This window comes from Abrus precatorius, unplaced genomic scaffold, assembly GCF_003935025.1.
Source record: "Abrus precatorius isolate BTA unplaced genomic scaffold, Abrus_2018 Scaffold10, whole genome shotgun sequence".
Taxonomy (NCBI): domain Eukaryota; kingdom Viridiplantae; phylum Streptophyta; class Magnoliopsida; order Fabales; family Fabaceae; genus Abrus; species Abrus precatorius.
In genome coordinates this window covers 15,634,809-15,659,294 of record NW_020874292.1, presented here as the reverse complement: position 1 = coordinate 15,659,294, position 24,486 = coordinate 15,634,809, and the positions used below count along the sequence as shown (strand labels likewise).

Below are 24,486 nucleotides of genomic sequence, written 5' to 3'. Positions count from 1 at the left end.
TGAGTCCTAGGAGTGATTTTCTAGGAGTTAGTGGCCTGAGACGATTTTCGCACGTCTTCCTTTGCCGGTAAGCAAAAGGGGACCAAAAGAGACCAAAACTAGAACTTGGGTCCTAAGGCGCCGGAAAGTGCCAGAAGGGAAGAAGGTGGTGAGAAAGCATTCCTTTGAGTCCTAGAAGTGATTTTTAAGGAGTTTCAGTGGCTTGAGACTAGTTTTGCACATCTACCTTTGCCGGTAAGCAAAAGGAGACCAAAAGAGACCAAAACCGGAACGTGGGTCCAAAGGCGCCAGAAAGTACCAGAAGGGCAAAAGGTGGTGAGAAAGCCTTCCTTCGAGTCCTAGGACTGATATTCAAGGAGTTGTAGTGGCCTGATACAAAAACTAGAACTTAGGTCCAAAGGCGCCGGACAGTGCCAGAATGGGAGAAGGTGGTGAGAAAGCATTCCTTTGAGTCCTAGGAGTGATATTCAAGAAGTTTCAGTGGCTTGAGACTAGTTTCGCACGTCTACCTTTGCCGGTAAGCAAAAGGGGACCAAAAGAGACCAAAACTGGAACGTGAGTCCAAAGGCGCCAGAAAGTGCCAGAAAGGCGGAAGGTGGTGAGAAGGCCTTCCTTTGAGTCCCAGGAGTGATTTTCAAGGAGTTCGTGGCCAGAGACGAGTTTCGCACGTCTTCCTTTGCCAGTAAGCAAAAGTGGACCAAAAGAGACCAAAACTAGAACTTTGGCCCAAAGGCGCGAGAAAGTGCCAGAAGGGGAGAGAGTGGTGAGAAACCCTTTATTTGAGTCCTAGCAGTGATGTTCAAGGAGTTTCAGGGGCCTGAGACGAGTTTCGCACGTGTTCCTTTGTTAGTAAGCAAAAGGGGACCAAAAGAGACCAAAACCAGAACTTAGGTGCATAAGAGGCTAGAAAGTGCCAGAAGGAGAGAAGGTGATAAGAAACCCTTCCTTTGAGTCCTTGAAGTGATATTTAAGGAGTTTCAGTGTCCTGAGATGAGTTTTGCACGTGTTAGAATCGCGATGGCAACGTGCTCCACTCCAATGTCTCTTCGTGAAGCTTTAAGATTCGACTCCCCACTCCTCTCTCTCACTTTCTCCAACGAGAATCTAACTAACAAAACTAAAAATGAACAGAATCCCCTAAAATTGGAGCATTTCTGGTATTTAAAGAATTTCCCAGATTTGCGCGTCATCACTTTTATGAGAAATAGTAGCTACGCAGAAGGTTTATGGTTGCGCATTAACACTTTTATGAGAAAAAGTGGCCACGCGCAACTTTCCCGATATTGAAAGTTCTCTGGAACTATCACTCTTGCTGATAAAAGTGTCTACGCAGAGCCTAAGTAGTTGCGCGTGATCACTCTTATGATAAAAGTGACTACGCGCAACTCGCCAAGTTGAAGGCTCTCTGGAACGATCACTTTTGACAACAATAGTGGTTACGCAGAGCTTTCCAGATATTTTGCCTCTTTGGAACGCTCACCTTTAATGGCAACAGTGGTAACGTCCAAGCTTTCTTCTTCTTTGAACTTTGGAGTGATCACTTTTACTGACAATAGTGATCACGCCCAGTCTGCATTTTCTTGTTCTTGTGTTTTGGGAGTCCAGACTTGTTTCTTTCTTCTTCCTTGTCATCAAGCCTCCATTTTCATGATCCTTGCTCGAATTATTCCTTCAAAAATAAGATTAAAAACTTAATTCCTAAGCAAAAATTCCACAATTGCTAAGATAACTACAAATTTAAACAAAACTTCAGTTCCTTCTCTTTTTCTGAGTTTTTCTGCTTTCTTCATATATTTTTCTTATCAAATGTGTTAGAATTATGCTAAAATATCAGTAAAATATGGATTCATCACTACCCCAAACTTGAATTTTGCTTGTCCTCAAGCAAATCAAATTAAACCAAGGGTATACGAAACTGTTTTTCTCAGATTTTCCAATTTCCAATTCTGTGTTTTCTACAAAATTTTCAATCAAAGTGTTCATCCAAATACTCATCATGATATTCCTACTGCATAATCATCATTGAGTAAGAATTGCTATCTAAGTTCATATATTTCATCAAAATTCATGTGAGTACAATTAATCAACATGATCACAACTCACTTGGAAGTGTTTCTCTCATCACTCAACAGTGTTTAGGTGTTGTTTTCTCTCTGAATCATCAATTCAACTACACTCTACCATATGCTTGCCTAATTTCTCTATCTCCTCTGCTTAGTGCAGTTAATCACACATCTAGAGGGCTTTTTGCAGGTTTTAATCAAGGCTTAGGTTAAGGTAGATACTGAACAAAATAGGAAGCAAATGCAATTTCAAAAAAATCATAGGCATTTTCAGTGAATGACTTAAAAACTAACCTGGTTTTGCCTCATTTCTCACTAACTTCCTCACTATTGCAGCAAACAATTTGTTTTTGTACAGCAGATTTTTCATTTTGATTTTTCTTTCCTTGCTTTCATGAAATTTCTTTTTCTTTTTTTGCAACATTTTGCTGTAATTCTTTTTCTCTTGAACTCATTTTTCACTTTTCAAAATTTTCTGTAGCCAGTTTTGCTGCATAATTTCTTATTTTTCTGCAGCACTGTATTTTTATTTTCTGACTTTAGATAGCCTGCTATTCCCCTACCTCAAACTTATAAATTTGCTTGTCCTCAAGCAACACAAAATGGATGCTACCCCAAACTTAGTTTTAAAGCGCATTCTTGATTAAACTCACTATGCCTCTGATTAATTGAATGGTAAAATTGGTTTTTCAGCAGGGCTTGTAATGAAGTTCATTCAAGAAAAAGGAATATTAAGCTCAAAGGGGTAAACTAGGGCATTCAAGCATAAGGGAAGGCATTTAAGCTTTCTAGGTATATCAAAACATGGCCTCCGTCATGTGTGTGAAAACTGTAAACGTGCATATTTAATTAAGAACAAAGGCAAGTTCTAGAGAATGCAGCAAATTCTGATTAATCACACAAGAAAAAGAAGCATGCAGCTCAAATCTCACTCAGTTTGTGTAAGTGACATGTTAATCAATGAACTCACATTTCTCTTTTCAGATTTATATGCACCTAGTGGCAAGACTGCCTCATTTTCTAAAATACAAGTGTAATATCATGTTGAGAATGGGAAAAACAACTTAAAAAGAAAAAATTCAAATAGAATTCACAGAACTAGCAAGCATCTTGCAGTCACTTTGCAGAAAAATAGCTCATATCCTATACTATTATTAGTAAATTTTCAGTGTATTGTGTAGCTAACACATGAATCAAGAGGTAAGGAATAAAAATCCCCTTTTTCATGGCAGCTTGTGTAAGTGTCATCATCCATTGTGTGTGAGTGATGTGTGTGTGACATTCTCTGCACAAAACACCAAAATTCCATCAATGATCAGAAACAAAAGAGATTCAAACTGCAGAATTATAAACTGAACAGAAAGTGATTGTCATTACAACTAAAAACATTAAAAATTGTTCTGAACAACTACTGAATTTACAAACTGTTAGAAGAAAAACAACAAAAATAAAATTCCTATTCTATTCTTCTGCACTATCTTCATCTGCTGTACTTTCTTCTTCAGAACCTTCCTCTTCTTCTTCTTCTTCTTCTTCCACTACTTCTTCAAATGTTGCCTGAGGAAAATGGGTTCTGTAGATTGGCGTGTTCTTGAACATAGAAGAGCGAAGGCACTGAGCATTCTTTGCTAAATCAGGAGTGTGATACATTTCATCTTTTGTCATTCCCAATTTTTGACAAATATTCAGCATTATGCACTCCATCTGCAAAACTCCAGCTTTTAGGCTATTGTGAAGCTCAGAGTATCCTTCATTATCATAGGCTTCTTTTTCTTGTACTGTGAGGGAATGGGAGCTGCAGAAGTGCAGGAGACAGTAGCATAAATTTCTTTTATCATAGTTGTAGAAATGGATGGTGCAGCTCTGATCTTCTCTTGGTAATCTCCAAATTCTACTCCTACATCCTCACAAAGCAAGGTGATGACTGAGGGAAAAGCCAATGAATCTATTTTTGTCTTCAGAATGCCCAAAATGCAGTCATTTATAACTTCTCCCACATCTATGTAGATGTCTGAAACTATGGCAAATGGCAGTGCAGCCCTCTTGACTGCCAATGTGGAGCTATGTTTGACAGGCATGAATGAATTTAAAATGAACATACTCCATACTTTGGATATGGGCAGCAAATTTTTGGTGATTATATGTTTTGACTTCTTAGATTGGTTCAGCTCCCATGTGGTGCTTGGTCTACCAATCTTTTCCAGAATCTGCACAAAATCAATGGTTGGACTCTCCTTGAATGATTTGAAGTCCAGCTGTGCATAATGTTGTGTAGAGTTAATTTCCAGCACCCTATTGATATTTGCTGGTGAAAAATCAATCCTCATTCCTTTGACCATGGAGCTAAACTTGGGGATTTGCTTTCCCTTGAACCTCATGGCATTTGCATAAAATTCCTGAGTTATTTCCCTCCAACCCAGGCCAACTGCTGCACAGAAAAATTCCCAGCCTCTTCTTTGGATTTCCTCTGTGAATTCTAGATAATTGTTCCCAGCTATTTGGAATGCTTTGTCGGGAACAATTTTTCTTCTCAGAATATTGGCTCTGAAAAAGTTTTCATGAGCCACACTTCTGAATCTGGGGTCATGTGTAGTAGGTGGGGAAGAGGTTAAAGGTGCAGTTGTTCTTGGTTGAGGTAATGGGGAAGGTGAAGGTGCAGGGGACTTATCTAAGGTGGTGGAGAAGATGAAGGTGCAGGGGATCTTGGCTGAGGTGGGTCAGAAATTTCAATGGCTGAGGAGCTTGAGACACCATCAGTTCTGGCTCTCTTTGCTGCTGGATTATTCCTAGCTTGAAGATTTCTGCTAGATCTTCTTATAGGAGTTGTGGAAGATGCAGCTTGCTTTTTCTTAGGAGTGGTAGAAGATGCAGCTTGCTTCTTCTTAGGAAGGCCCACGGGTGTATTGAAGGAAGTTCTAACCATTTTTCAGTTTCTGCAAAAGGAAATGTAAAATTTTAACACATATGATATTTCTATGCTTGCAGAAAATTCCAGCAAATAGTTTACAGACATTCATTGTTTAACACTATGCTCATGCAGATTGCTGTTAAGGTAAAATCTAACATTCAAATATCAACACCCAGCTGCACAAACTTAAATGTTCACAGTGAACGCATATAAAATTTCTGTTGTAGGCATTCAGAGTGCACACTCTTAGAAAATATCAGGTTAACGCAGGTAGATTATTACAGGTAATGACCAATTTTCAGAAAAATTTTGTAATGTCAGTAAAAATTTACAGGTTTTTAGCCAATTTTCAACCAAGTATGCACTTCAGTTCTTCCCAGTATAATGTTTAACTCAATTTCACCACAGTCATGCATTCTAATTTCCAATCCCACATTTTTAGAAAATTATGTTGCTATCAATTCAGATTCTGCAGAGATTTTGTTCATATAGTGCAATGTGATTTCAACTATCCCATCAAATTAGCATACATGACAAGGAACACCTATTTAGAGTATTATCCATTCTATCATTGAACCAACTAGCCTCATAACATGAATTCAAATCTGCTATCAGAATATGTATTATATAGATGCAACAGTACAGATGCACAACATTAATCCATCAAATTCAGAGGAATTTTTATACTACTAATTTGGAAGTTCAGGGTGTGTTCACTATTACAAAGAAATAGGGTAGCATAAAGCAATATTTTCAGGTTTCAATCAATTTTCAAACATAGTTTACAACCCAATCATTTTCAGCAAAAAGCTATTTTATCAAAGTAATGCAGAGTTGATTGTCCTGGTATTTTTCAAGCATTTGATTGTATTACAAGTAGCATATGGTTACAGTTAATCTCATTCAACAATTTTAGTTTAAACATTTTCACTAACGTCTTTTTAGGTCATCTCAATTTCTGCAGAATTTTTATTCAAATATTGTGCAATGCAGATTCAGATGCTCCTAAAAAAAATTTAAATGACAAGGAAAACTTATTCAGTGTATTGTTCATACAATGCCCCATTACCCCATTCAACATTTTTCCCAAACTTCAAACACAGAAAACCCTAACTACAGTTTCAGAGGGATGAGAATAAGTGTACCTTGCAGGGAGATGCAGTAATGTGTGAAAAATGCTTGCTGATGCTAGGTCAACGCACACAGGGACTGAGATTTGCAGAGAAAGCTTAGAAAGAGATGAAGTTTTAAGAGTAAAGAGTGTGTGTGCGTGCTCAGGTTAGAGAATATATATGGTTACGCTGGGCACGTGACAACTTTTAAAACAAAATTGAATGTTGTAAAATTTATTGGTCCCAGCGTAATCACTATTTCTGAGCAGAGTGAGTGTTCCAAAGAGTTATTTTTTCAGAGTGTGGAGCGCGTTGTCACTATTGCTAGGCAAAGTGATAAAGCGCAGCAGAGTGACAACTTTATTCAATAAAGGAGTAACGCAGAAAGATTGAAAGTCTACTCACCTGTGCGTAACCACTTTTGACAGAAAAAGAAAGCGTTCCAGAGAGCTCATTTTCCCATCTGTCTCTGCGTGATCACTTTTATCAGTAAAAGTGATTGTTCCATCAAAAATCCTCAAAATGCATTCTCTGTGTCGCTTCTTTTCTGCAATGAAGTGACTCCTTTCATTAACCAATTTGCTTCAAAACTCTCAATTAACTCACTTCTCACACTCTAATCCATCAAATACACACTTTAACATTGAATCTCAATTCAAGTATCCCAAATGTACCTCAGAAAATCAGATTCAGCAGAATATTCACATACATTATGCAGAATTTTAAACCTTTAAATACACATTCACCTCATCAATTCTCAATTTAAGCATCCAGATGCACCTCAGAAAACAGACTCAACAGTATTTTTGCAGAGTATTTGTAGAATAGCAGAAAATTACAAAACATGAATATACAAAATTCTAAAAACACTATAGAAAGTATAGAATGGGTTAGAAATGTGAGTTGCCTCTCACAAAGAGCTTCTTTAATGTCACTAGCTTGACATTAATTGTTCCTCACTCAAGAAGAACCAATTTCAAGCATGAGATGTTCCTTGTAAACTCCTCTCCATGATAGATCTTCAATCTTTGGCCATTGACCTTGAATTCTCTCCATGCTTTATGATCTTCTATAAGAATTGCTCCAAAGGGAGAAGTCTCCTTAATCAAAAATGGTCCAGACCATCTAGATTTCAGTTTCCCTAGAAACAATTTTAATCTTGAATTGAATAACAGTACTTGCTATCCAGGTCTGAAATCTTTTTGCAGAATGAACTTGTCATGGATTCTCTTTGTTCTCTCTTTATACAACTTTGCATTTTCATAAGCTTGCTGTCTGAGTTCCTCCAACTCATGCAGCTGTAGAACTCTCTTTTTTCCAGCACTTGACAAATCAAAGTTAAGCCACTTGGTAGTTCAATATGCTCTGTGTTCCAGCTCTAAGGGTAGATGACAGGCCTTTCCAAATACTAACTAGTATAGAGACATACCAATTGGAGTTTTAAAAGCAGTCCTATATGCCCACAATGAATCATCCAGCCTTTTTAACCAATCTTTCCTTGAGCTATTCACTACTTTCTCTAGAATTTGATTGATTTCTCTGTTTGAAACCTCCACTTGTCCACTTGTTTGTGCATGGTATGGAGTAGCAACCTTGTGCTTCACACCATATTTAATTAATACAGCTTCAAGATACTTGTTGCAGAAATGAGTACCTCCATCACTTATTAGCACTCTAGGCACACCAAATCTTGAAAAAATATTCTTTCTTATAAAAGAAATCACTACCTTTGCATCATTTGATCTAGTAGGAATTGCTTCTACCCATTTAGAAACATAATCCACTGCAACTAAAATGTATTCCTGTGAGAATGATGGGGGAAATGGTCCCATGAAATCAATCTCTCATACATCAAATAGCTCCACTTCTAGGATGTTGGTTTATGGCAGCTCATGTCTTCTTGAAATATTTCTAGTTCTTTGACATTTATCACAATTTTCCACATACTTCTTGGCATCTTTGAAGAGTGTAGGCCAAAAGAAACCTGTTTGCAAGACTTTTGCAGCAGTCCTTGAGCTTGCATGCTGGCCTCCATATTATGAATTGTGACAATGCCATACTATCTCAGCTTGGTCACTTTGTGGAATGTGATGAATCCATATTTTTACTGATATTTTAGCATAATTCTAGCTCATTTAATGCCAGCGAAAGTGAACGTTCCAGAGAAGACTCTATTCCTGAGGAGTTACGCGTTGTCACTCTCGCCAGCGAAAGTGAGCGTTCCAGAGGCACTTGTATCAGGACAGCTTGCGCGTGGTTACTATTACTCACGAAAGTGATCACGCGCAGCCCTTGACCTCCTGCGTTGCCACTATTCTGAATAAAAGTGAATGTTCCAGAGAAGCCTTCAACTCTGCAAGTTGCGCGTGGTTACTCTTGCTCTTGAAAGTGAACATGCGCACTACATAAAGCTTCTGCGTGGTTACTCTTGTGAAGAAAAGTGACAACACGCAGAAGTGGGGTTTCTATATATACATGATTGAAGCGCGAAAACCGGGATCAGTTGCTCATTTTCTGTTTTGTTAGTTAGATTCTCGTTGAGAGAGAGTGGAGAGAAGACTGGGGTCGAAGCTTGAAGCTCCAAGAAGAGGGATTAGATTGGAGCTTGTGGCCATGGCTGCTCTGCATTCTTCTTCATCTTCTTCTTCTTCTTTCTCTGTTTTTGTTGCAATGTGTGCTTAATTTCCCATAGTTAGGGGTTTATGGAACTCGAATTGATGTATTGATTCGACTTTATCTTCTGAACTTTAAGTTTTTGGATTAATTGAGTTGTTAATTCTGCTTTTCATGCAATCTCTGAATGGAAATTCATTTGATTAATCAAGAGGAATCTTTACCAATGGGAATTGGATTGTTTGCTCCGATCTGAATTGGCAACCAGAGTTTAGGGATTTCTTAGGGATAAGGAGACCTAATTCTGCAATCTTATAGTTCTAATTCTTAATGCAACCTGAAATTGAATCTCACCTAAGGGATTAGGGAGGTTTAGTGGATTGTTAGGGTCAATGAGTTAAGGAATTAACCTTTGGCTAGATATATGTGAAACTGATTGTCAATTATTCAATTGCTTGAATGTTCAGAGGATTTAATTGGATTGATATTGATATTCTTGTGAAATAAATTCCTAACTATCCTTCATTGCTATTTCATTTCATCACAAATCTTATACTCTGTTTCTTTGCAAGTTCTTTGCTTTAATTGCTTTGGTTTATTGCTGTTATATGTTACAAATCTCCTTCAAAAATTCGTATGGCTCAAATGGTTATAATTCTGTGAAGTGGTACTTGAAACCTAAATTCCCTGTGGAGACGATATTCTGATCTTAAATTTACTCATCACTTGCTGCAATCCTAGTGCACTTGCTAGTGTTAGATTGCAAACAACAGAATGCACCTTCTAAGTAACCCATCTACTCCAATTTTGAACAGGTATGGGTCTTCCCACACATAGAATTTGCTATCATGTAAGAACTTCTTCTTTTGCTGCCAAGTAAACCTCTTTGGGATGAATTGAGTGGCTTTAAAATTTGCAATGTCAGCAAACCAAGGCATGTTTTCCACTACAAACAGCTTTTCATCTGGAAATTCTTCATTTATTTCCAATGATTCAGTGGTTAAACTCTCCAATGGTAATCTGGATATGTGGTCAGCAACACCATTTTCTTTCCCTTTCTTGTCTTTAATCTCTAGCTCAAATTCTTGGAGAAGCAGAATTCATCTTAATAATCTGGGCTTTGCATCCTGTTTTGTTAAAAGGTATTTAAGAGCAGTATGATCAGTGTATACAATCACTTTCGAACCCATTAAATATGATCTGAACTTATCAAAAGCATATACAATAGCTAGAAGCTCTTTTTCTGTTGTTGTGTAATTCACTTGTGCAGGATTTAACACTTTGTTTGAATAGTAAATAACATGCAATTTCCTATCTTTCTTCTGTCCTAACACAGCACCCACTTCAGTATCACTTGCATCACACATGAGTTCAAAAGGTAATTTCCAATCTGGTTTTGCAAGGATAGGTGCATAAATTAGTTTCTCTTTTAAAACAGAAAATGCATGCAAGCAATTATCATCAAATATGAAATCAGCATCCTTTATAAGTAAATTACTTAGGGGTTTAACAATTTTGAAAAATTATTTTATGAACCTTCTATAAAAACCAGCATGTCATAAAAAACTTCTAACTTCCTTAACATTGATAGGTGGAGGCAATTTACTAATGACTTCTATCTTAGCTTGGTCCACCTCCATTCCTTTTTCTGAAATTTTGTGACCAACAACAATGCCTTCTTGTACCATAAAATGGCACCTCTCCCAATTCAACACGACGTTAGTATCTTGACATCTCTGCAAAATAGTGGATAGATTAGCTAAGCAATCATCAAAAGAATCACCAAAAATAAAGAAGTCATCCATGAACACCTCTATGATGTTTTCTACCAAATAAAAAAAAAATAGAAAGCATGCACTATTGGAAAGTGACAGCGGCATTATGATGAATCCATATTTTGACTGATATTTTAGCATAATTCTAACACATTTGATAAGGAAAATATATAAAGAAAGCAGAAAAACTCAGAAAAAGAGAAGAAATTGAAGTTTTGTTTAAATTTGTAGTTATTTTAGCAATTGTGAAATTTTTTCTTAGGAATTAAGTTTTTAAGCTTGTTTTTGAAGGAATAAATTGAGCAAGGATCATATCCATGGAGGTTTGATGACAAGGAAGAGGAAAGAAGCAAGTCTGGACTCCAAAAACACAAGAATAAGAAATTGCAGACTGGGTGTGATCACTATTGTCAGTGAAAGTGATCACTTCAGAGCTCAAAGAAGAAGGAAAGCTCTGCGTAACCACTTTTATCATTAAAAGTGATAGTTCCAGAGAGGCAAAATATCAGGAAGCTTTGCGTAACCACTATTGTCATCAAAAGTGATCGTTCCAGAGTGTCTTCAACTTGGCGAGTTGCGCGTAGTCACTTTTATCAGCAATAGTGATAACGCACAACTACCTTGGCTCTGTGATGTCACTTTTATCATCAAGAGTGATAGTTCTAGAGAGCTCTCAATATCAGGAAAATGCGCGTGGCCACTATTTCTGGGAAAAGTGTTAACGCGCAACCAAAAACTCTCTGCGTAACTACTATTTCTAATAAAAGTGATAACGTGAAAATCTGGGAAATTCTATAAATACCAGAAACGATCCAGAAAGAGGGAATTCTGTTCATTTTCAGTTTTTTTTAGTTAGATTCTTGTTAGAGGAAGTGAGAGAGAGGAGTGGGGATTCGGATCTTGGAGTGGAGCAAGCTTTCATGGCGTTTCTGAGTTTCTTCTTGTCTTCTTCTCTTTCTTTTTCTTTCTCTTTCTCTGCTGCCATGGCTGTGTAATTCGTTCATAGTTAGGGATTGTAGATCTGAAACGAACATGTTGAATTGATTTGGATCTGAATTTCAAGCTTTGGAATAGATTAAGTGATTGATTCTGCACTTCACGTGGAAATTGAATGGAAATTTGATTCACTAAATTCAGAGGAACTCTTGTCAATGGAAATTGAATTTGTTCTTCAGATCTGAACCAATCACCGAGATTATAGTTTTCTTAGGGATAAGAGGCTTTGATCTTGCAATCTTCTGGTTTCTTACACTTAAAGCAATGTTGAATTAATTCAGATCTAAGGAATTAGAATGGTTTAATTGAATGTTAGGTTCACTGAGTTAAGGAATTAACCTCTGAATAATATAATGTGAAACTGATTGTCATTCTTTCCAATTGCTTGTTAGTTCAGAACTTTATTGATTAAACATTGGAGTTTTGGTGAAGCAATTCCCTAGCTATGGTTTCTTTCTCTGTTATCACATAACTGTGTGTTCATTGTTCTGTTTTCTGCAAGTTCATTTTACTTTTAATTATTCTGTTTTGCTGTTATTACATGTTACTACTCTCCTTCCAATTTCAAAAAAAGCTTAAATGGTTATAATTCTATGAAGTGGTATTTGAAACCTAAATTCCCTGTGGAGACGATATTCGGATCTTAAATTTACTCATTACTTGCTGCAATCCTAGTTCACTTGCTAGTGTTTAGATTGCGAACAACACATTACATAAACCAAAAGAGACCAAAATCAGAAGTTGGGTCCAAAGACGCTATAAGGGGAGAAGGTGGTGAGAAACCCTTCCTTTGAGTCCTAGGAGTGATATTCAAGGAGTTTCAGTGGCTTGAGATGAGTTTCGCACGTGTTCCCTTACCGGTAAGCAAAACGGGACAAAAAGAGACCAACACCGGAACTTGGGTCCAAAGGCCCCGAAAAGAGACAGAATGGGAGAAGGTGCTGAGAAACCCTTCCTTTGAGTCCTAGGAGTGATATGCAAGGAGTTTCTGCAGCCTGAGACGAGTTTTTCACATATTCCTTTGCTGGTAAGCAAAAGGGGACCAAAAGAGACCAAAACTGGAATTTTGGTCCAAAGGCAACAAAAGGGGAGAAGGTGGTGAGAAACCCATACTTTGAGTCCTAGAAGTGATATTCAAGGAGTTTTAGCGGCCTGAGATGTGTTCGAACGTGTTCCCCTGCCGGTTAGCAAAAGGGTACCAAAAAAGACCAAAACTGGAACTTGGGTCCAAAGGTGCTAGATGGGGAGAAGGTTGTGAGAAACCATTCCTTTGTGTCCTAGGAGTCATATTCAAGGAGTTTCAGCGGCCTAACACGAGTTTCGCACGTCTTCCCTAGCCGATTAGCAAAAGAGGACAAAAAAAGACCAAAACTGGAACTTGCCAGTAACCAAAGGGGGACAAAAAGAGGCCAATACTGGAATTTGGGTCCAAAGGCGCCAAAAGGGGAGAACGTGGTGAGAAACCCTTCCTTTGAGTCCTAAGAGTGATATTCAAGGAATTTCAGTGGCTTGAGACGAGTTTTGCACGTGTTCCATTGCCGGTAAGCAAAACGTGACCAAAAGAGACCAAAACCAAAACATGGGTCCAAAGGCACCAGGAAGTGCCAGAAGGGGAGAGAGTCATGAGCAAGCCTTTCCTTGAGTCCTAGCAGCGATATTCAAGGAGTTTCAGCAGCCTGAGACGAGTTTTGTGCATATTCCTCTGCCAGTAAGCAAAAGGGGACCAAAAGAGACCAAAATCAGAACTTGGGTCTAAAGGCGCCAAAAAGTGCTACAATGGGAGAAGGTGGTGAGAAACCATTCCTTTGAGTCCTAGGAGTGATATTCACGGAGTTTCAGCGGCCTGAGACATGTTTTACACGTGTTCCCTTGTTGGTAAGCAAAAGGGGACAAATAGTGACCAAAATCGAAATTTGGGCTAAAAGGCGCCAGAAGGGGAGACGGCGGTGGGAAACCATTTTTTTGTGTCCTAAAAGTGATATGCAAGGAGTTGCAACAGCCTGAGACGAGTTTTCCAGGTATTCCTTTGCCAGTAAGCAAAAAGGGTCCAAAAGAGACGAAAATCGGAACTTGGGTCCAAAGGCGCTAGATGGGGAGAAGGTTGCGAGATTCCCTTCCTTTGAGTCCTAGGAGTGATATTGAATGAGTTTTAGCGGCCTGAGACGAGTTTTTCACGTATTTCTGTGCCGATAAGCAAAAGGGGACCAAAAGAGACGAAAACCGAAACTTGGGTCCAAAGGCGCCAAAAAGTCCGAGAATGGGAGAAGGTGGTGAGAAACCTTTCCTTTGAGTCCGAGGAGTGATATTCAAGGAGTTTCAGCAACCTCAGACGTGTTTTGCACGTGTTGCCTTGCCGGTAAGTAAAAAGGGACCAAAAGAGACCAAAACTGGAACTTGGGTCCAAAGGCGCTAGATGGGGAGAAGGTTGCGAGAAACCCTTCCTTTGAGTCCTAGGAGTGATATTGAAGGAGTTTTAGCGGCCTGAGACGAGCTTCGCATGTGTTCCCTTGCCGGTAAGCAAAAAGGGACAAAAAGAGACTAAAACTAGAATTTGGGTCGAACGGCCCCGGAAAAGGAGAAGGTGGTGAGAAACCCTTCCTTTGAGTGCTAGAGGTGATGTGCAAGGAGTTTCAGCAGCCTGAGACAAGTTTTTCACGTATTCCTTTGCCGGTAAGCAAATGAGCAGCAAAAGAGACGAAAACCGGAACTTGGGTCCAAAGGCACCAAAAGGTGCCAGAATGGGAGAAGGTGGTGAGAATTCCTTCCTTTTACTCCTAGGAGTGATATTCCCGGAGTTTCAGCGGCCTGATTTGAGTTTTAAACGTATTCCTTCACCGGTAAGCAGACGAGGAGCAAAAGAAACCAAAACCGGAACTTGGGTACAAAGGCACCAAAAAGTGCCAGAATGGGAGAAGGTGGTGAGAAGCCCTTCCTTTGAGTCCTAGTAGTGATATTCAAGGAGTTTCAGTGGCCTGAGATGTGTGTCGCAGGCGTTCCCTTGCCATTAAGCAAAAGGAGACCAAAAGTGACCAAAACCGGAACTTGGGCTAAAAGGCGCCAGAAGGGGAGACAGTGGTGGGAAACCATTTTTTTGTGTCCTAGGTGTCATTTATAAACAGTTTCAGTGGCCAGAAACTAGTGTTGCATGCGTTCCGTAGCCGCTAAGCAAAAGGGGACCAAAAAGAGACCAAAATCGAAATTTTGGTGCAAATACACCGGGAAGCGTTAGAAGAGGAAAGAGCAGAGGCGAATCCTTCCTTTGAGCCCTATGAGTAACTTTCATGGAGTTCCTCTGATGAGGTTTACCCTAAGCCTCTTGAATTTCAAACCTAACTAGGACTATGATATAACTCGAGCTACAGACCTCAGAATGGAGTGTTTCAAAAATGATAGGAAAGTTCACGTCATGAACTATGATTTTGGCTCAAGAATCACTTAATTTGGAGTTGTAAATCATAAGATATGAATTAAAGTTATTTTAGGTTTAAATTGGGGTTTGTTTGGAAGTGAATGTCATGAACCCTAAAATTCAGAATTGGGAAAAATCAAAATTTATACCTTCTAAATGAAAAAGAGGAAGGAAATATGATAGAGAAGGCGCCACAAACAACGATGTTTGATAAGGCAACGAGATCGCCACAAGAAAGGATGAATTCTTAATAAGATCGAAGATTGCAAGGAAGAACCCTAGCAGAGCACAATACTCACTTTAATCTGATTTCAATCATGCGTGTTTTCTAATGATTTCCAAGTGTTTTAGTAGAATTCAATTTAGTCCACATGGACTTGACATATAAGCAAGAAAACTAATCCCATGAGCACAAACATGATGTATATGTTCCAGTGGTTAAGTAAACATATAACATCCTAAAGTGCATGGGTTCAAATCCTATAGTAGACAAAAATGCATAATCATATGTTTTTACACAAAGTACCAAAATAAATAAAATTATTCCAAGAAATAAATAAAAGAAAGTCTTCCAATCTCATATTGAAGCTTTGGGCTCTTCCCTCATTCCAAGTGGGCTATGCATGTGTACACTTTAGAATTCAAGTGTTGGGCTTCATTTAAGTGTTGGGCCTCATATTGGGGTTGAGCTTCTAGCATGGTGCTCAACATGTGTTGTAGGGCTTCTTAGGCCTTCTTAGATCTAGCTCTTGTCATGGGTCCTCCTAAGCCTTGTAATGGATCTTGGGCTTCTTATGGTAGTTGGGCCTAGGCTTCACTCCCGATGTCCACATCATTCCCTCCTTCTTTCGAAACATTTGTCCTCAAATCTGTTAATTCATCACCTGCATCATATAAAGATAAATGGCAACTAAATTTTATAGGCATTGTCATTGATCTTAGCCAGCACTTGGAAAGGTCCATCTCCTCTTGGCATCAATTTAGATTTTCTTTTTGATGAAAATCTTTCCTTTCTGAAATGTACCCATACCCAATCACCTGGTTCAAATGTTGCTTTTCTCTTTCTTTTGTTAGCATGTTTGGCATACCCTTCCATTTTCTTCTTAATTTGAGTCCTGACCCTTTCATGCAACTTCTTGACATACTCAGCCTTTTCTTGTCCAGATTTATCCTTCAATTGAGAAATGTTAGGCAAAGAGAACAAATCCAAAGGTGTCAAAGGATTAAAACCATATACAATCTCAAAGGGAGAGCAATTAGTAGTGCTATGAACAACCCTATTTTATGCAAATTCTACATGAGGTAAACACTCCTCCCATGACTTAATATTTTTCTTTATTATAGCCCTAAGGAGAATAGACAAAGTCCTATTAACAACGTCGATTTGCCCATCTGTTTGGGGATGACAAGTAGTAGATCTTACCCCATAAAGTCCTCCAAAAGTGACTTAGGAACCTAGAGTCTCTATCACTTACAATGCTTCTTGGCAGTCCATGAAGTCTTACCAATTCCTTAAAGAATAGATCAGCCACATGACATGCATCATCTACTTTCTTGCAAGGTATATAGTGAGCCATCTTAGAAAACCTGTCAACAACCACAAATATAGAGTCATTTCCTCCTTTAGATCGAGACGAACCTAGTACAAAATCCATAGAAATATCAATCCAAGGACAATCAGGAATAGGCAAAGGGGTATACAAACTATGTGGCATGACTCTAGATTTAGCTTTCTTACATACGAGACACTTATCACATAACTTATATACATCATGCTTCATATGTGGCCAATAAAAATGCTCATGCAAAATGTCCAAAGTCTTTTGAACTCCAAAGTGTCCCATTAAGCCCCCTTCATGTGCCTCTAGAATAAGCATGTCCCTGTTACTTTTACAACTGCTGTTGCACTGAAAGTAAACTGACTAGCAAGTATACTAGTGTTGTTGTAGCAAGTTATAAAAAATCTTAGAATCAAATTGAGTTCCAAGTATCGTCCTCAGGGAATAAAGTTCTCAATTACCACTTCACAAGATCACAATTAGTTGAGCTTTACAAATTTCAGATGGATTTGGTATGAATGTATCAAAAATGAAATTAGAAAGTAAAACAGAACAGTTAGTACAAAAGCATATAGTAAACATATGTAGAAATAGTAGTTAGGAAATTGTTTCACCAAAACTTCAATATTGAATCAATAAAGTTCTGGACTTTCAAGCATTTAGATGGAATGACAATTAGTTTCACGTTATATTAATCAAAGGACAATCACTTGCCTCAATGAATCTAACATCTAATCAAATCACTCTAATCCCTTGGATCTAATCCAATGAAATGCTGCATTAAGTTTGAGAAACCAAAAGATTGCAAGATTAAGATATCTTATCCCTAAGAAACCAATAACCTTGGCAATTAATTTAGATCTGAGAAACAAATTCAATTCTCATTGATAAGAGTTCCTCTATGATTAGTTGATCAAATTTCCATTCAATCGCTACTTTAACAGCAGAATCAATCACTCAATCCAATTCAAAACTCAAAGTTCAGATCCAAAATCAATTCAACATTTCTATTTTAGATTCATAATTCCTAACCACAAAGAGTTTAAGCAAACATTACAAGAAGAGAAGAGAAGAGAAGAAGAGAATGAACAAAAGAAACATCTTCAAGCCAATCTCCAATCTGATCCCTCAAGAAATGAAGCTTGGTGTTCGTCCTCAATCTCCCTCTCTGACTCTCTCAACAACAAAAACAAATGGAAAATAAAAAATGAACAAAAAACTCCTAAACTCCTGAGCTAACTGCCTTTTATAGAATTCCCGCTCTGCTGGCGTGATCACTTTTTCCAGCAATAGTAATCACGCAGAGGCTAATTCTTCATTTCCACTTGCGCGTGTTCACTTTTGTGGATAATAGTGAACACGCGCATCTACTCTCCTTGGAGGACTCTCTGGAACGCTCACTTTTTTCCAGAAAAAGTGATTACGCAGAAGCTCTTCTCATTGCAACTCTCTGGAACGATCACTTTTGCCAGCAAAAGTGATTACGCAGAAGTTCTTCTCCATTTTATGGTTCTAGAGTGATCACTTTCATCAGCGAAAGTGATCACTCAGAGGCTGTTCTTCAATTATCAACTTCTTTCCTCCAATTTTTGCTACTTTTCTTCTATTTTTCCTTTGATCATCCAATCCTTATGAACTTAGCTCAGAATTCCCTACAAAAACATACTTGAAATGTCACTTTTTACATAGAAAATCAATGAATTTTAAAATAACTATGTTCAAAAGTGACATGCAACATTTTATTATTTTTTTAAGGGTTTTCTACTATTTCTAGCATGTTTTCTTTATTAATTGCACTAAAAACTATTGTAAAATACTAGTAAAATATGGATTCATCAGTCCCTAATTGAGCTTTTAGGCACACAAAGTCTCTTACCCTTGATAAGTAACCATCATGCTTAAAATACCCATCATGAGCAATATGTGAAAATGTATGAAAAATATGGGAGAAATCAGCATCATGCTCATACAAGTCTTTTATATGATCAAATCCAATGAATTTAGTTTCAAGGATACAAAACAAAGCATACCTTCGTGACAATGCATCGGCAACCACATTGGAATTACCTTTCTTATGCTTGATCGTAAATGGAAATTGTTCAAGAAATTCCACCCACTTAGCATGTCTCTTGTTCAGTTTACCCTGCCCTTTCAAATACTTCAAAGATAAATGGTCACTATGAATGACAAATTCTTTAGGCAGAAGATAATGTTGCCAAGTTTGCAAAGCTCGAATTAATGCATACAGTTCCTTATCATATGTTGGGTAACTAAGGGCAGCCCCACTCAATTTCTCACTAAAATATGCAATTGGGTGTCCCTCTTGCATTAGGACAGCTCCATCCCTACTCCAGATGCATCACATTCAAGTTCAAAGGATTTAGCAAAATTAGGCAATGAAAGTATGGGTGCATGGGTTAATTTCTCTTTTAGGACAGAAAATGCTTTCTCTTGTTTCTCTCCCCATTTAAATTCTACATGCTTCTTAACTAGTTCATTTAGAGGTTCAACAATGGTACTAAAATCCTTTACAAACCTCCTATAAAAACTAGCAAGACTGATGACGGTGTTTTTCCTTTTGAGTGTTTAAAAGATTTGTCGCAAATCCTCATCAAAATTTAAACAAATTCATGTAGTACTAAGGTTACCCTAGATTGTCTCCCGTGAACATTGGCTATTAATCTTCATTAAACATGTTGAAGGCATTAATTGAACAAACAATTAAAATGGGGGGTTTTGTGGTTTCAAATCAAAATAAAGAGCAATGAGCTAACAAGTTTAATTAATTCAAACAATAGAAAACAACAATCCTTAGTTCATCCACAAAGATTCTATCCTTATTTCACTCAAGATTTAACATTCATCCTCTCTCCCATCAATTAGGTTAATTTAACAAGCGAAAATCAACCTTATTGTCCTAAAAAATCACGCAATTTGCTAGGCTCTAATCTCTCATCCCAAAGTTACGCAACCTTAGAATTAAACATAGGATTAAGCAATCCCTAGTTTAGAATCTCCTTTAAACTAATTAGGGTTAATTAAGCAATACTCCCCTCATTCACCATTAATTCAATTCAAGAGACAAGGAAGAAGTAATTCATGAAAAGAAAGAAATTATATTATCATTAAAATCAAGGAACTCAAGAACCCATGCAAACTTACTAAGGATTACACAAAATTTAGCCCTTCATGGAAATGGGGGTAAAAGACGCAGTTGGGAAATGCAGAAAACTCATTAACATTAATGTAAAAGCAAGAGAAATGAGAAACCAAACCCTAGGTTAGACCCTTGGCTGTCACCCAAGGTTGCCCTAAGCTCTGGAAAATGTCCTAAATTTAGTAAAGAAGAGAAAAGGTTCAAAAAGTGTAAGAACTCCCTACCCTAATTTGGTAAAAATCTATTTATACTAAAGCTGGTGCCCTCCAAAGTAATTAATTTCATTTTTTCATAGTAAACACGTGCAGCATCAGTTGGGTTTTTCCTCTCTGGAGTGATTACTACGAAAGTTTCATAGTAACCACGCGCAGCACTGGGACATTTTGGACTCTTTGGAGTTGTCACTATGAACTTTGATAGTAACTACGCGTAGCGCCTTCAATTCTGCATGCTCTGGAGTGATTACTATGAACTTTCATAGTAACCACGCGCAGGTTTAGTAGATTCTAGGCTACTATAGTTTTCACTTTAAGCTTTGAAAGTGATCACTTTGGTCCATTTGCTGGAAGTGGCTTGCTGTAGTTGTCACTATGAACTTTGAAAGTGAAACAAAAATTCAACAAGGTTCATCATACTTCACACAGTGCAAAGAAATTATCTAGCTCACAAGGTGGTGTTTCACTCTTCACTCGTCAGTGTTTCAGGCTAGGTATTTTCTTTCAATACATGCAAATTGCTCTACCCTACCATATGCTTGCCCATATTCTCAATCTCCTTTGCCTTAATACAATGATTTACTTATCAAAAGGACTTGGTTGGTCACAAATAGGGATAGGTAAGGTTCAATTTGATCAAGGAGGGTCAAAAGCTCAAGTAGGTTTTCAAGATAAGGGAATCCTTTTGAGTAAGTGAATACAACAATTAGAATGAAATGCATCAAATAAGGTAGCCTAAGAGGTTCAAGCATTTTTTTACCTTGTTTTTCATCATTTTTCATTATGTGAAGATCTCTTCCATCTCTTGGACCTTGCTTCATTTTATTTTCTTTACTTTTTCATTCTTTCTTTTATGATTTATTGGACTTTGGCAACCACTCTTTCTTTTTCTTTTTTTTTTGGACATGTATTAGTAACATGTATGATATCCACCACCCCAAACTTGAGAGGTTGCTTGTCCTCAAGCAACTACCGTCAAAATCAACACCCCAAACTTAGTATTTGCATTCACTCTTGATGTTACTCAAAAGAAATACGTTCTTTATGGAAGGAAAAATGTTTTGGCAAACTAAGTTTGGCAAAAGAAGGGAATGTAATGCAATAAGGTGCAAAGGTGGGCAATGGTGAGTGGGTGTGTATGTGTGTAAAGGAGGCCTCAATCATCTAGATAAAAATTACATAATGCATATTCAACTAAGAAACAGGGCAAGTTCTAGAAGATAGATGCAAAATTACATGGAACATACACACAGAAAGGAAATTAGGGGCTCAATTCTCTACCATGGTAAAAATGGTGATAATTACTTAACATCATGTGAGGATAATTCACCTTGCAAGAAAAGATATTCAGAATGGCATGGAGAGAAAATTATTTACAAAAGTAGAGTGTGTTCATAAATTGAATGAAAATTGCAGTAAGAGTCTAGCATTGGAATTACAAAATTGGATTCAATGAAAAAGAAAAAGAACAAAGATATATTTTTGTATTTTGATGTATAATTGTGCAGGAAAAATGAGGTTAAGAGTATATGAAATAGAGGCAAAGAACTTTACTCCTTTTTCATGAATGATAGTGCCTCAACTCATGGGCAAAAAAAATGATGCTCGTCTTGATGGAACTGAGGGCATTCTCTGCACAAAGAGACAATAAATTCAGCACCAGTAGAACAAAATAACTCAAACTCAGATAATATATATATATATATATAGCATAAAAGAGTTAAGTTGTTGTTCAGAGTAGAAGCAATAAAGGAAAATTAAAGGCAGGGAAAATAAATGGAAAAGTGTACTAATTACAGAGAAATTAGCTGAAAAAAATATGTACAATGAAAGTGAAGGGTAAATAAATAACAGAAATAGAAATTTTAAGCTAGATTCATCCTCATCAGAGCTGGAGGAGAGGTCATCATCAGCTGCATCAGTATCGGTGTCCTCATCATCCTGCTCCTCTACTGCTGCTGCTGGGTCTGGTACTGGCTCTCCCTCTAAGCTGCTATCTTCCTCTTCCTCCTCCTCTTCTGCTGTAGGTGTGAAAGGCAGAAGATCATTCTGAACTACTGCTCGAAGATAAGGGGCTGAGAAGGTGGGGGCATAGTAGATCTGGTCAGCAGTCATCCCCACCTCTTTTCCTATATTGAGCAACATAGTCTCTGTGAGGGTCAGAGTAGCCTTCTGACCAGCATGTATAGCATCTTGTCGCAGAGCTATTTCTTTCAGCTGGTCCTTCATTTTGGAAGGGAAGCCTTTCTTCCCTGCAACTTGGGGAGGCATTTCTGGGCTGAGCTCTTCTTAGCTTTAAACAGCTCCTTCACCATAGCTGTGGTGATGCAGGGTGCTGCTCTGATTTTCTGCTGATACTCCCCAAAGTCAACTCCAGCATCCTGGCAGAGCATAGTGATGATGGAGGAAAAACCCATAGAATCCTTCTTCCTAGCTAGGATCTCTATGATGGCATTGCTAATAACATCTCTAACATGGATGGGCATCCTTGTTGTGACGCCTAAAAAAAATAGCAGGATTTTTTTTTTTTCAAGTACGAACATAATCTCTCTCTTCATAGAGAGTTTTAATCATACAAATAATATTCTGTATTCCATAGACAATCATCATTTCACTTTCCAATTTCAACCACACAGTAGGATAAAGACAAACATAACTCATGCCATAAAGGTACCTCAAGGTATTAAACATCAGTTTGGCAGAAATAATAAAGTATTCAGATAGCGTCGAGAGCAACAAACATTAACCCAATCCATCAAATAGAATTACAACATAAGTAAACCAAACGCCCTACGAGCAGTCCCACTAGGACAGAAACAAAAACAAACATCACTCATAAGGTGAATAATCCTCAATGGGATCAGACTCCTTAGAAGATGTCGGAGAAGCAGAGCAAGAGGAAGCAGTGTCCTCACTGAGGGTTTGGGTAAGTAGGGAGCATGTGGGGCAGTACATCATCATTCCTCACTGAGGGTTCTGCCATATGGACATCTCTCTTAGTGGCCACAGGGGGTAGAGTAGGATCCTCAGTAGGGAATGGTACAAATGCAGGTACTGGTCTAGAATTGGGAGTACGGGGATCAACAGACATGGGAGAAGGAGTAGCTGCAAGTGCAAGATAAGGTAGGTGAGAATCTCCAGGTGGGGTGGAGAAAACAAGCTCGATGGGGGTGTCAACCATAAAGTGGGTGGTCCATGAGTGTCTGACATCTTGTCCATGAATCACTCGTGCCATTCCATGGAAGATGCTTTGCTGTGCTGCCGCATTGAACACCCAAATGTCCTCCTCAGATGGCAGGATCCATACCTTCACTCGGAAGCTGGTCATCTGTATAAGGCATATACAAAAGTACAACAACACACACAAACAGGGGTGAGTTCTCCAAACACAAACAAACATTCAATAGCCGTACCCCAAGGAAGGTGGCTTTTCACACCATCACCCAAACCACATCGTTATCCAATCTCAAAACAAACATCGATACAATATAAGTTAGTTCATACTTCTCAGAGATAATTCCTAGGTTCATCAAACTAATAATGCACATGATGCATGAATGCAAGTTTCTTTCCTCGCTATCCATCCCTCAAATTTTCGTTTTAATGCATATGGTATGCATGGGGATCCCTTACTCTACTGCCAGCGACTTGCCCAACATTTAGTGTAGAGTTAACAATTTCATATCCAAGTCGTGTGGGATCAGAAGACTCCATTCCCTGCATCACAATTGCACAGAAAAGAATTTATATCATTATTCAAAAACACCCAAACTGGTGCTGGCCCTAAACTGGGTCTCTTCGGGAATGGACCTCAACGACCCTAGGATGTGGAGTTCTTGTCGAGCTTGGCTAAGGCTTGCAAGTAGGGTCACGACCCGGCCACAGAGAGCTCTGCTGCGCCATCTAGGTCGACTGTTCCCCCTTTCGCCACCCCCGTAGGTCTACTCAGGACCGAACCTCCAATACTTACAGCTGTGCCTCTGTTATGCCATTAAGTCGTTCCAAAGAAATGTTATGATGCATGGAGCATGATTTTCTTTTCTCTCCCCAATGTTTTCTCAATCTTGGATCACATGGAATTCAAAGCACAGAATCAAAGCCCTCACAAGGCCTGCTCAATCATTATTCACTTTCTCATCCAGCATAACTTTGTTAAACAACAAGGTTTAGGAATTACATACAAGCTTCAAATCCCATCAATACACATCCACTATTTCTCAACACATAAATTTCAATAATTTTGACATAATCCACTCAGATTTTCCTCATCCAATTCCATTATAATAATTTACTATATCACCATCACTCATTTTATCATTTCCATCGTTATTAACTATACTACTTCCTATTTAGATATGACTTGTTTCCACTTTCCCTCTTTCTCTCTGGTTTTTCTATTTATTTATTTTCTAATTACTTGTATTGATTCCCGACTACCTATTTAATTCAAGGTTACTTAGTTTAGTTCTAGCTCTCTTTAGGTTTATTAATATTAAGTCCTCATACCTATTAATATTAAGTAGCTAATAGTGAGATCTTTCCAAGAATGACTTTTATAAATTAACTACTATGTCTAAACCCTTAATTACCATCTCCAAACCTTTAATTACTATCTTTTTAGTTTGGGTAAACTTTTCATCAAAAAGGGTTGCACTTGATTTTCCCCTTTTATTCCTTAT

The 24,486-nt window shown here is 38.1% G+C and overlaps 1 pseudogene; it reads right to left on the bottom strand.

Annotated features, from left to right (window-relative positions):
- Positions 1–15,683: 15,683 nt before the first annotated feature.
- The window catches only part of LOC113851955, a 33,546-nt pseudogene continuing 24,743 nt past the window's right edge, over positions 15,684–24,486 (bottom strand).